The sequence below is a fragment of the Lissotriton helveticus genome, chromosome 1_1 (assembly GCF_964261635.1).
Source record: "Lissotriton helveticus chromosome 1_1, aLisHel1.1, whole genome shotgun sequence".
NCBI lineage: Eukaryota > Metazoa > Chordata > Amphibia > Caudata > Salamandridae > Lissotriton > Lissotriton helveticus.
In genome coordinates, this window is record NC_136057.1 from 257,398,596 (window position 1) to 257,412,182 (window position 13,587).

Sequence of the window (13,587 nt, forward strand, 5' to 3'; positions counted from 1 at the left end):
TATATGCTTTTAACACGCATACATTTACAACGAAATTCGTTGTAAATGCATGAATGGTAAAAGCATGTTTTTTTAATGTTTGGATAAGGTAAGTAGGGGTATAGGGGAATATGTTTTGGGGTACTGAGGTATATGTTTTGGGGTGTTTGGGTATTTTAAGGGTTTAGATATAGTTTTGGGTTATGGGGTACAGGGGTAGTTTTAGGGTTTAGGGATAGGTATGGGTTTTGGGGTACAGGGGTATTTTTAGGGTTCAGGGCTAGGTTTGTGTTTTGGGGTACAGGGGTATTTTTAGGGTTCAGGGGCTGGTTTGGGATTTGGGGTACAGGGGTATTTTTAGGGTTCAGGGCTAGGTTTGGGGTTTGGGGTACAGGGGTATTTTTAGGGTTTAGGGGTAGGTTTGGGTTTTGAGGTACAGGGGTATTTATAGGGTTCAGGGCTAGGGTTGGGTTTTGGGGTTCAGGGGTATTTTTAGGGTTCAGGGATAGGTTTGGGTTTTGGGGTACAGGGTATATTTATAGGGTTAAGATGTGTTAGTGTTTAAGGGTGTTGCGGTATTTTAAGGAGTAAGGGTGGGTTATGATTATGGGGTGCAGGGGTATTTAAAGGGAGCAGGGTGGACACCCGGAGCTGGAATGTACAGAATAAATGAAATATTGGGCACAACGCTCGTTTTTTTTCTCCGTAATCCCACGCCCCGCACACGCCCCGCCCCAAGCACACGCCCACAGCACACGATATGAGACATGGCATGAAGGGCGGAACGTACCACACGCCCCCAGCGTTTGTCATGCCCCCAGCACACGCCCACAGCACAACGCAGACACGCCCACAAGGGACTACTTTGCGGGCACGGTTCTTTTACCTTTTAAATGTATATGGTGGGCGTCTGCATAGCCTATGTCCTTCTGCTGCAACTGCCCTTTCCAACGCTGTATTGGGTGTTGTGATTGATGCTGTGGTTCCTGAGATTACCCGCCTCAAATGTTTGGGCTCTCTCTTTATTATATTAGTATAGATTGGGAACAGATAGAAAAGTAATGTTTGGTCTCAAATGATTGTTATTTTAAGTCCTCTTTAATGGTAACGTCAGATTTTAAGTCACAATTTGGAAAATTTTACTTTTAGACAGTTGTAATTTTCTTGGCCTAACCATTTGCTCCCTGCAGCCTGTATCACACGTAACATGACTGTAAATCGAGTACCAGTTGGTCTTTCTGTATTCCTTCCTTACAGAAAGACAAAAGGAGACTAGTTGTTGACAGGATGGCCCATCTTGTCAGGATGTGAGGGCAGAGCTCTTCCCTGCTCCACTTATACTTCAAAGGGCTACCTCCAACACTCTTAAAAAGAACTGGACACCAAACTTTTGTCGCACTAGACATCTTGGGGCTTGTGTTGGGGGAGGAATGAAATTTCCAGAGACTGATGTGGGAAGTACTAGAGTTTCTCCCACTTCAAAGACAGGCAAAAGGTATAAATATTGGACCCTCAGACCAACTTTTCACTTATAGACACCTAAGTGGACTGCCTTGTATTCCATAGGAATACCCTGCTGCTTGAGACCTGCTTTGTACTGCAGAGGACAGCCCTGCTTCATGACACCTGACTTCATCCTCTGAGGACTGCTCTTCTGCATGAGGACAGTCTTTATGCTTGAACTCAGACTATTGGAGTGACTACATGGGCTAGTAGGCTGGCCTCCTGGTCTCAGCTACAGGGATACAACAAGCTCAAACAACCTTGACCCAACCCTGCATGAAGTGAGTCCTGTCATCCAATTGGTAGTCAACCAATCCTAGATCGTTGGAAGTGGTGATAAAGGTGCCAAAAGAGGCAAAACTCAGAACCACCAAAAAGTAGCCTGAGAATTGACAGGAGACTGGAACCTACCTGCTCTGCTGAAAGCGCACAGCCGGTCAACTTGACTTCGCGGAAGCTCCCACTATGTTCTTTTTCGATAGCAGCAAATCCTGTTAACTGGCTCCTTTTGGAAGTGGAATTCAGTCACGTGGAGCCCACATCCCGCTGACGATTTTCAAATTCCAAGGGGGCGTGGCTTGACTGCCGAGCGGGATGGCTGCCTAAGTAAGGAGCTCCGCTGATCGAGTACATTAATCCGCCTACTATCCGTCTATAACAGAGTCTGGGGCTCGGGTCTTGTGCCCAAGGTGCAGGCGAGGCATATCCGCTTTGGAAGGTGAAGGTTTGGTTATACCGCGCCCCGCATTGCGGTGGTAATTGACTTCCCGATTTGCCGGCGAGGTGAGGCCTGATACTGAGTGTGACGCCGGGAGCTTGCGTGTGAGTTGGCCGGCCGGAAGTGTGTGGCAGCCCGGCTTGGCCCATCCTGTAGGTGCCGCCTGGATTGTAAACTGTTTGGCCTGGCCTGATCGTGGATAACGGAGCCCGGAGCCGGAGGCACTGCTGCGCTCCGGAGGCGCAGATACCAACGAACGAGGAGATATTGGGGAGAGGCCGCACCACGCAGGATTGGAGGCGCGCAGGCACGGCGGAGAACGCAGCTGGGACATCGGGACGCCACCGGAGAGAAAGCGTGACAACCGGTGAGCTGATTTGGCGCGACTGACCCGCTGGGGAACAAAAAACCCTGCACAGCGTGATACCCCTGGATGTAATTCAGTGAACATTGCCTGGGTCTGCTGGCGACAGTTGGTAAGCGCGGACCGCCATTTTTGCCCAGTATCCCAGGCGCTGCAGCTAACACGACTGGGGGCAGACTGTTAATGCGCCTCCCTCTTGCTAGCGTGAGGTGGACACTGATTTTATATGGACATACTGCCCTATGAGCCCTGAGATGAACAGAAACGGTGCCAGGGGATGAACTTGGGATAAGGCTGGCCATTGGTGGGTGCGGCGGACCCCTTCACCGTTTCACGTAGTAGACGCCTGGAGCTGCGGCGAAGCACGCAATTTACGAAGGCCGCAACCGCTGCCATTTCAGTTGCCCGGGCTGGGCACACGGTATTTCTGGACAGCAGTTGGTGGCGTGTTGGGGCTGGACGTCGCCATGGGCAAGCCGGACACGCGTCAGCCCAAAATTGCCTTTGAAAAAACGACCAAGAAACTGACAGGCAATGACGCGCCGGATCAGGAGTCTTCGGGGGACGCCCGGCCTGTACTCCCGGCAGACGACATCAAGGCCATGTTTCAGGACCTCAAGTCGAGCCTGCAAGGCATAGACGGGAAGATGGACGCTCTTGCTGCTCGAATGGATAATATGACAAAAAGAATGGATAAGCAGGAGGGAGTTGTCGGAGTACTGGAAACACGCGTAACGGAAACGGAGGAATGCCAATCGGACCTGGACAAGAAGCTGCGAGGCATGGACAAGGTGCTCTCCCTGATCCAAATGAAAAATGAGGATTTAGAAGCTAGGTCCAGGAGAAACAACGTACGCGTCACGGGCGTGGCGGAATCGACGGACATTGTAAATATGGAACGCTACGTTGAGCAGATGATGAAAGATCTATTTGGAGAGGAACTGTCCCCGATGTTTCTAGTGGAAAGGGCACACCGCACGCTAGGACCTGTGCCCAAGCCGGGAGCTCCACCGCGGACAATCCTAGCACGTATTCTGAACTACAGGGACAGGGATACGATATTGCGACTGGCACGCAATATGTCCGATCTGCAATACAAGGGGAACCGGATTGCAATGTACCCTGACTTCACGCTCCAGGTTCAATCAGCCAGGCGGGAGTTCTTGCCCGCGAAGAAGGTGTTCCAACAAACAGGCACGAAATACTACTTGATCTACCCGGCGAAGCTGAGGGTGCAGGGGCCGGGCAAACCCACCTTCTTCACGGACGCCAAAGCGGCGTTGAAATATGCGAAACAACTTGCTAAAGATCAGAAGAAGCAGTCGGATGCCGATGGGTGTGGGAACACTGACCAGCTAAGTGATGTTGAATAAAAATGTATATTATGTATTTGGCATTGCTGGGACGCTACCTCGAGGGTGGGGAACTGTACATGGGTCCCTGAGGGAGTTGGGGCCCTAACCACCTGAGCGAGGGAGGTGTTGACGCTACTATTCACCTGTCCAGTTCCTTGCTGCTAGATACTCATTGTTTAGCTTGCCTTGGGGGCGCGATGTGCCCTGTAGCGCACAGAGTCGGAGTTGCACTCGATCGCCCTGTCACAAGTACAGGGTTTGAAGGCAGACACCTGCGTACCCCGAGGGATGTATCCCAAACTATGGTTAGGCCATCTATCACTGTTGGTATTTGGGTCGGTTGGGGTGGGATCGGGGGGGATGACTGCACGACCTGATTGGGGGGTTGGAGCGGGTGGGGTGGGAGGGACGGGACTTGGGTCTGTTAGGTTTGCATTGCTAACCTGTAAAAGCACTGTGTTAATTGTGTCACTGGAGACATTCTATTGGATAGTCACTAGTACTATGGTGGTAAACTGTGAGCTTTGGAGTTATGGCGAAACTGTATCAAGAGCCTTGCTGAGTCGATTGTACCCTTATCTCTTGCTGTTCCTATGGCTGCTGAAGGGTGCGTGACGATTGGGGAGATTACTGCCCAAGATGTGGAGCCCAGATTGTCGACCATAACGTGCTTATCTTGGAATGTGAGAGGGATGAATGATCGGAGGAAGGCGAGACTAGTACATACCTACTTATTGCGGAAGAATGTGGATATTTGCATGCTCCAGGAAACGCACCTTAGTTCCGTGGAAGCCCAACAACTCAAACACTCTAGATGGGGGGAAGTGTTTCATGCCCCTTACTCGAATTACGCTCGGGGGGTGGCAGTTTTGATTCGGCGAGGCCTGCACTGGGTGACACAGCGGGTGATGAGAGATGCGGATGGGAGATACGCTTTGATTTTGGGAATGCTGTGCGGTATGCAGATATTGCTGGTGAATGTCTACGGCCCGAATGATGATAACCCTGCCTTCTATGAGTCACTATGGGATAAAATACGTACATTCGGTGATGCTGCGATTTTGTGGGCGGGTGATTTCAACGTATTGCTGTCTGATGCGGTAGACCGACAGGGCACTGCCCCGGAACACCACCCGAGGGCAGCGGAGGCACTGGGAGGTATCATTCTGGAGGCGACCCTGGTTGACTCTTGGCGACAATTGCATCCCCATGTGAGGGCGGGCACTTGTATTACAGCCCACAGGGCCGCCTGGTCGCGGCTGGACTACTGGTTGTTGTCCAGAGATTTGCATACCTTGGTGGTGACTGCAGTACACCTGCCGAGATCACTATCGGACCACGCACCGGTAGTAGTGACATTGACCACTCCAGTGCAGTACGCACAACCCTTTAGTTGGCGATTTCCGTCTCAGGCTCTACTAGATCAGGTGTTCAAGGAAGAATTGCGAATTAAGATGGAGGAATTTTTTGAGTTCAGTGAAGGCACGGTGGAATCGCCTGGCACGCTATGGGAGGCCTGTAAGGTTCTTACAAGGGGGCACTGCATGGCACTAAAAACAGGAGTGTTACGGTCCATAAGAAACACACTAGATATGCTAGAACGAGAGTTGGCGGCACTAGAGGCCGAGCTTATCAGCTCACCTACCGCTACCACCCAGGCTGCATTCAGGGCGAAACTTACTCAATACCAGGAGGAAGCTGAAAGGGAGGTGAAATTCTTAAATAAATACGCTCAGGCTCGGAGATATGGGGAGGGGGACCGCCCGGGTAGGACACTGGCCGCGATGCTTCGCAAACCAAGGGGCACGGACTATATCTTGGAACTTTCGGGTGCAAATGGCGAATCTGTCAGGAAGCCGAATGATATCTTGCACACTATGGCAGACTATTATGAGGACCTGTACGCGTCTAAGCTGCAACCGGAGGACGGGATGATAACGGAATATCTTGACACTATTGCACTGGCGTGGTTTAACAACGGGGCGCGGGAATATATGGACCTGCCGATCACGCAGGATGATATACGTACGATCATAGCCGGCATGCCCTCAGGTAAAGCGCCGGGACCGGATGGGCTTACGGCGTCCTTTTATGAAGAATATGCTGACGTCATTGTCCCCAGGTTGCATAGGATGTACATGGAAGCGATAGAAACGGGAAGCCTGCCCCCCTCACTCCATGAAGCCAAGATAATCACGCTTTTAAAACCAGACAAGGATCCTATAAGCCCTGATTCGTACAGGCCGCTCTCGCTAATAAACCTAGATGCCAAGATTTACGCTAAATTGTTGGCGGAACGTCTGAAACCGATGCTGCCCCAAATAGCGCTGTCAGATCAGTCAGGGTTTGTGACGGGTCGGTCGACCTCGCACAATCTACGTACCTTATTTGGTCTGCTACACTACCTAGACCCGAGGGTCCAAGCGATAGCTGCCTTGCTAGACGCCACCAAGGCATTTGACTCCCTTGAGTGGAAATTCCTGCATGCTCTGTTCGCGAGAATGGGCTTTAGTAAGCTGTTTATTCAAAAAATTTGCATCATATACAATGGTCCGACGGCAAGGGTAAAGGTAAATGGACAGATTTCGCGTTCAATCAGTATCTCTAGGGGAACCAGGCAAGGATGCCCCCTATCACCGCTGCTATTTGCCATCGCCACGGAACCCCTGGCGGCGAGACTGCGGCAACACCACACACAGCGCAGCACAGGATTCACGTCCAGGGGGCTATTGGTGTCACTGTACGCCGACGACATGACAATTTTTGTGAAAGACCCAGCGGACAATTTCGCCCCCATTATGCGTGAATTGGTGCGATATGGTGGTTTGACGGGCATTAACATTAATTGGTCCAAGTCTACGATTTTGCCGCTGACAGACGGAACGGTACACTGTCATACTGAATTCCCAATTTCCTGGGTGACGGAAGAGGTGAAGTACCTGGGGATCCATATTAGCCGCTCGATACAGGAGCTATGGCTTTTGAATTACGGCAAGGCAATGGACTGGCTCGAGACGAAAGTTAAGACATGGGCCACATTGCAGCTGTCCATGACTGGCCGGATAGCCATAACTAAAATGGTTATACTACCCAAATTTCTATATTTATTTGTTAACATACCGCTGCCGCTTACAATGTCTTTTTTTACGCGAATACGCTCCGCGATATTACATCTAGTGTGGGCGGGCAAACAACCCAGAATCAAATGGAAGGTGCTGACGCTTCCCTTCCGACAGGGTGGACTGGCGGCGCCAGATTTTGAGCTCTATGCATACAGTGCCCAAGCGCAGTACCTGCATTTTTGGCAGCACCCGATCCCGTATCAACCATATGTAGCGATCGAGGCAGATGTGTCGTCGCCCACTCCCTTAAGCACAACGGTCAACCACAAGTACAAACGCTCGTCGGAAGATGTAAACACAGTTGAAACAGCACGATGGGCCTGGCAACGCATAGCAGAGCGGGCGGGCATTGCAGAACTATATGCACCATCCATGCCGCTGAGTGGTAATCCGTTACTGAGTCCCTTACAAGATGCGGCGATATCGGAGAGGGCACGCAAAAGTGGGCTCTTGGTCGCGGGTGATCTATACCCGGATGACGTTTTCATTGAGCTGGGAGACATCTGCACTGCGGAGGTGCCTACGGCAGCTGAATTGCTCCTGTTCTATCAGCTGAGAGCAGCGTGTAAGGCCAGATACCCGATGTTCCCGATGGTACCGCCAACGCTTTCGGCACTGGAAAACATACTGGTGAACAAATCCCCGAATAAATTGATTACCAGGATCTACAAAATAACACAAGACACTGCCCCGTGGATACGGCCTGATTCGAAAGCGCAATGGGAACTGGAGACGGGGCTAACCATAACGGACAAGCAATGGACGTTCTGCTGCACTCAGTTGGAGCACTTATCTCCCAACTACCGACTGAGATTGATTCACTTTAATTTTCTACATAGGCTGTACCGCATGCCGATACAGCTCTTCAAAATGGGATTGATTGCAGATTCTCGATGCTGGCGCTGTGAAGCGCTGGATGCGGATTTCTTCCATCTGACATGGACGTGCAACCCAATACAACAATATTGGACTGCGGTGTTCTCAAAATTGGGACAAATCCTAGGGGAGCAGTTGTCTCCGGATCCCCTGATGGCGCTTCTAGGAATGGTGGCCACTATACCATGTGCTTCGAGAAAATTGATAGCTATGTTGTTGCTACTGGCGAAGAGACAAATTGCACTACATTGGAAACAAAAGGGCGCCCCTGGGGTGAAGGGTTGGATTACATCGGCACTATATTGTCGAGATCAGCTGACTACTTACTGGGAATTACTGCCGCAGAGGTCCAGACCTGCTGACATTTGGCAGCCCCTAGAGACCCTGCTGGCTGAAGACATGTTGGATGAGTGAGTATGGATTGTGTGGAGGCGTGGACCAGTTGGGATTCTGGGTGACCGGAAAGCGAGAGCCTGGATGCTGTGCCGAAGTGACTAAGTGAGGTGGAACAGTGGGTGTTGTCTTTGAATGTGAGGGGTCACTGGATCCGTATCTGCGACTAGTCGAGAGTATGAGTGGCCTGATGTGAAAATCCAGGTGGACCGCCGCTCTTCCTCCCCCCTCCCCCACTACCCTTTCCTTCTTTAGGGTCGACCCTTACAGATTCGCCCCAGACCTAATGTCACGTAGCTCCATAGGCTGTCAAGACTACCACACGGCAAACACGGATGCTTTAGGTTTTGTTTACAGGGTTTATTTCATTGTTTTTCTTATCCAAAACTTTAATATGGATACTGCCGTGGAATGTATGCAAGTGTATAAGACAAATGACCGCAGGATGAGGTCTAAACTGTGCCTATTGATGCTGCCTGCCTCCGGGTTGTTGGCTAAATAGCTGTGTGCTAACTTGCAACATTCAATAAAAGTTTTTACCCCCCAAAAAAAAAAAAAAAAAAAAGAAGATTTTCAAATTCCAATAAAGTGACAAAGTCAGAATCTAGAAATCCTCACTGCAACTTCTTTCAGCAGCTCTTTGACGTTGATGCCTCCTCTTCGGACACCACTGGCTGCATTTCCCTGCTAAACTTTACATTATCAACATAATTTTCGTCAAATTTCTTCGAAGACCAAAGGTAAGCCCAGACGGGCCCAATCCACTCCAGGTAGCCAAACCGCGCTTCATCGCGGTTGGCCATAGCTTTTGACTGTGCCCCAGTTTTGCACGACCAGATACTCATTTGGGGCACTTTGTTCTTTTCAGCACTATTTTCCACTTTAAAACGTTTAAAAATTGTTATTCCGGTTGCACTGATTTGATTTCATTTGTTCGACAAATTATTTCTTAAATTTCACTCTATTTTTCAAAATTGGTGTTGGATTTTTCGTACTTTGCATTTTCACTTTACTACTTTGTTTGCTGAATTGAATATTTAATACAGTGCCTCTAAGTTAAGCCTGATTGCTTTTGAGCCAAAGCAACCAGAGGGTTAATCACAGGTTATTTAAGTGACTTTTGTGGTTTACCCTAACAATATATGTGGTTCTCAACCAATAACACATTTTTTACAGTCTCTAAGAGAATTTGGTGCTGGTGGTCACAGGCTGTACCAAGCATCGATACTGACCACAGGCAGTAATGGCCAGTTACTGCATGCAAATGTTGTAGGACAACAATGTGACTGGTTGAGTAGGAGAGTTAGCAAATTGCAGGAACTCTGCCAAACCATACATTCCCTCTTGCATCTTTTCCTGCAGTTCGCATTTAACGGTAATATCCATGTCTTCCTACACAGTGAATTCATTGACTTAGAGAAAACCCATTTATTCAAATAGTGGAACCTTTAGCTCTGCCAAAATACCCAGATATCCAGATCTGACTCGTAGTTTCGCATCAGTTTTGCTTCAGTCCTGTTCAATTTCATTTAGATTTTTTCCACCAAGATCCATTAAGCCACATATTTAATTCATTGTTCAGGTGTACGTACTTTAGTGTAAGCCATGAGATAATGACATGTCTCTTGCTCAACAGAAGGTAAATTGTGAAAATCTCCACTTAGTTTTATTTTGGAGTTAGTAGCAGCTATGCCTACCCGACATGAATGAGGGAACTACTTGTCCAGTAGTCAGCTATATTAGGACAGTCCCAACCAGATGAAAATATGAGACCTCTTGCTCTTTACACTTGGGGCACCAGGCTTCTCTTGTGAGATTACATCTTTTGAGTATTATCGGGCTATATATTTTCTTTGTATAAAATTAAAATATAAGCGGAAAACACTAGCATTGCTTGGTGCCTTACTATAAGCAGTAGAGTTACTTGCCATTGTTTATCTGTATATTGTACTTCACAATCTGTCTCTCTGCCTTTGCTGATGACATAGCAATCTATACAACAGACATTAATAACGCTATGCCAGAAATTATTAATGAAGCACAAAATGATGGTAGAATCTCCGGGTACAAATTGAATGTGAGTAAAACTCAAATTATAGTTAACTATACTCCCGATGTGCATATTTATAATACCTGTAAAGAAGCGGTCTACTTAGGAATTAAACTAACTGCAAAAGTGGGGAAGATTCTGGAATTAAACTATGATACATTTTTAATTGAAACTACTAAAAGTCTCAAGAAATGGCATAAAATCCCTCTCAGCTTACTTGGTCGACTCAATCTGATAAAGATGAAATTACTACCTAAATTACTTTATTTGTTTAGAGCTATACCGCTACAACCTAATAAAACTTTTTTTAAAAGGCTTGATAGGATATGCAGTAACTTTATATGGGGCTACAAAAAAGCACGAAGGGCCATCAAATTTCTGGCACTACCCACTTCTAAAGGGGGACTTGCTTTTCCAGATTTTAATCTGTATTTTTTAGCTTCCTTTTTTTTTCGAGTTAGGAGTTTACTAAAAAATGAGACATCTTTATTTTTTCACCAATTTATGCTAGGTGCTGATTCTAATTAATTTCTACTGCGCGCTCATGATCCAAATTACTACAAGCGGGTCAAATTTAAGACTGCCAAACATGCGATTAAAATTTGGGACAAAATCTTGCATACTAGTAAAAGTTCGTTTTACAATGCCGAGCTTCGATTATGGAGCAATCCTCGTCTTCCGGTTGCTTTCTCGGATGGGATGGGGAATCGCTGGATAAGACACGGAATAAACACGCTAGGAGATCTCTATGGAAGTAATGGTTTGATCGATTTTGAATACTTGAAAATCACAAATGGTGTTACTAATGATATGCACTTCAAATATAGACAACTAAGAGACTTCTTCCTTAACAAAATGAAAATAATGGAAGTTATACAATCAGATATTTGTGAATGTATTTATTCGGTTAAAACCAAGTCGCTAATAAAATTGGGATACCAATTGTTGAGTAAAGACAAAGGGGAAAATACTACTATAATTGCAGCTAGATGGTCCCGTAGATTAAATCTGGATGTAAATTCAACACTGATTGGAAATGCTTTAACTCACCTAAGTGATATAGTACACTCTTCTAATCTTAGAATGCAATTGTATAGGACAATTACTGAGTTGTACTACACACCACAAAGAATATCCCTATGGTCGCAAGGGAACTTGCTCTCTGACAAAACCAAATGCCCTAAATGCAATATGCAAGCTGCTGGAATCGACCATATGCTATTCTCTTGTCCCGCACTCTCTACCTTTTGGAATGGTATAACGGACTATTTAAAAAACAATGCGGTAACGATACCTGAAATTACAGTGCATCTGGTTTTACTTGATATGCAAGAGCCCAACTCTCCGAATAGGGACCTTACTACGATTTTGCTTTCTTGTGCAAGATTAACTATAGCAAGGGCCTGGATTTCTAAGGATCCCCCAAATGTAGCGGAATGGCTGGCTTTGGTTAGCGAAATTAGAACTTTGGAACTATCACTAGCTAAATATCGTGGCCCGAAAACCCTTGCTAGAAAAGAAAGGATCTGGAAACACTTTTTTGAAGTACCAGTAGTGGAGATAACTTGCTAAAGCCATACTGTGTATGAAATTATTTGTCTTTGCTTAAAGTTTTAGCTTATGCTAATTTTTGAATTGTCTTTATAATCTTCATTTATCATTTTTGTAATTTTTCTTTCCTCTATTCCTTTAACTCTACTTTATTTTTACCAGAGTTATGGATAATGTATGAATGTACTACCACTGTATTTCTTGAATCCTGTCAATAAAAAAATTTATTAAAAAAAAAAACAAAAAAAAAAAACAATCTGTCTCTCTGTCTCTCATCTCTGCGAAGAGGTAGGAAGGATGTCTGTGTGTGCAATAAGGTTACTAGCTTGGTTTTAACGTGGGTAGGGGACTTGACTTATAAACATTGTTTCTGCAGAGCATGATTTGTGCTCTTTATTGTTATCGACTATTGGATGGTTGGGAGGATTTCTGTTTCGGCTGTCTCATTCCTTGCATTGTCTTTTTTTTGGTAGGAGCCCTGTCCTCTATGCGATAGTCCTGATTGTCTGTGATCATTATTTGTCTTTGTTTAATTCTGTAACTAGTGATGTACAAACTTCTAGCAGAGAGCTAAGCTTCTCAATGATTGGAAGGCATTAACACTTCACGGAGTGCTGTTCTTCAACATTTCCAGTTTCCCTTCTAAGTTATCTATTTTGGCTGCTATGTTCGTTATAGCTGTATTGTATTGCCTGCATGGTATCCATTTGAATTTCAAGTTTTTGCGTTTGCCATGTGACAACATTAATGGTGGACATCAGTGTTGAGTTTATTGAGGATAAAAGAGAATTTTGATGGAGCACCAGTTTGAGTTGTGTGCTTTGTCTTGCCAACTGGATGGTAAGAGTTCTGTTCCCCAAAGGGGCTATTGTCTCCCAGTCCCAAAAGAGCTGAGCTTTGATTGAGAGTGTAGGGCTTCATTGCTGACATAATGTGTGAAAAAAACAGATTGTGATGAGGGCCGCTGCCTCTTGCCCATAGGGTCGCCTTGCTTTCCCCTTCCGGGTTTTGCATGTCCCCTTTTAGGGAGTCCAGTGCTGAGGTATTATGGTTTTCCTTGCCCTGTCTCACCCTGTGGGGATTCCTGGATCAAGGGGTGATGAGCTCCACTGTTCAAGGGGCAGGAGGTACTCCCATTGGCTGGCTTCTCACAATGGTGTGGATTGGGTTCCTGACTCTGATAGTTGTCTGCTTGTTGCTTCACCTGGTTTACTGATGATGGTTCATGCGGTGTATCCTTACTGCACGGCTCCCCTTTCATTAATACTCTCAGTGCGGTAGGTGTTGGCAGGAAGTACCTGTAGATTATCATCATGTTGGAGTTTGAGTGTACGATGGGAGTGGACTGGAGCCTGACTTGAGCCTCCATACATGGCGTTCTCACTGTGTTAGTTTTACTATAGGATGTTTTAATCCCTTGTCTCCTCTTGGTCATTTTACACCCCTGCAGCCCGCTGGCTCATTTATCATTTTTTTCTTGTAGAGTCCTATGCCCCAACTTTAAAATTACTTTATAAACCAGTCTTCAGATGTGCGCAGGGTGTTTGCGTTCTTTATCAGTGGTCACTCTTCTCCAAGTTGGTCTGTTTTCCGAATTTTTCCAGGCAATATTAGTGTCAGTAATCCATTCATATATTTAGAAAATTCCTTAGCTGTGCTTTTCCGAGTCCAAGTAG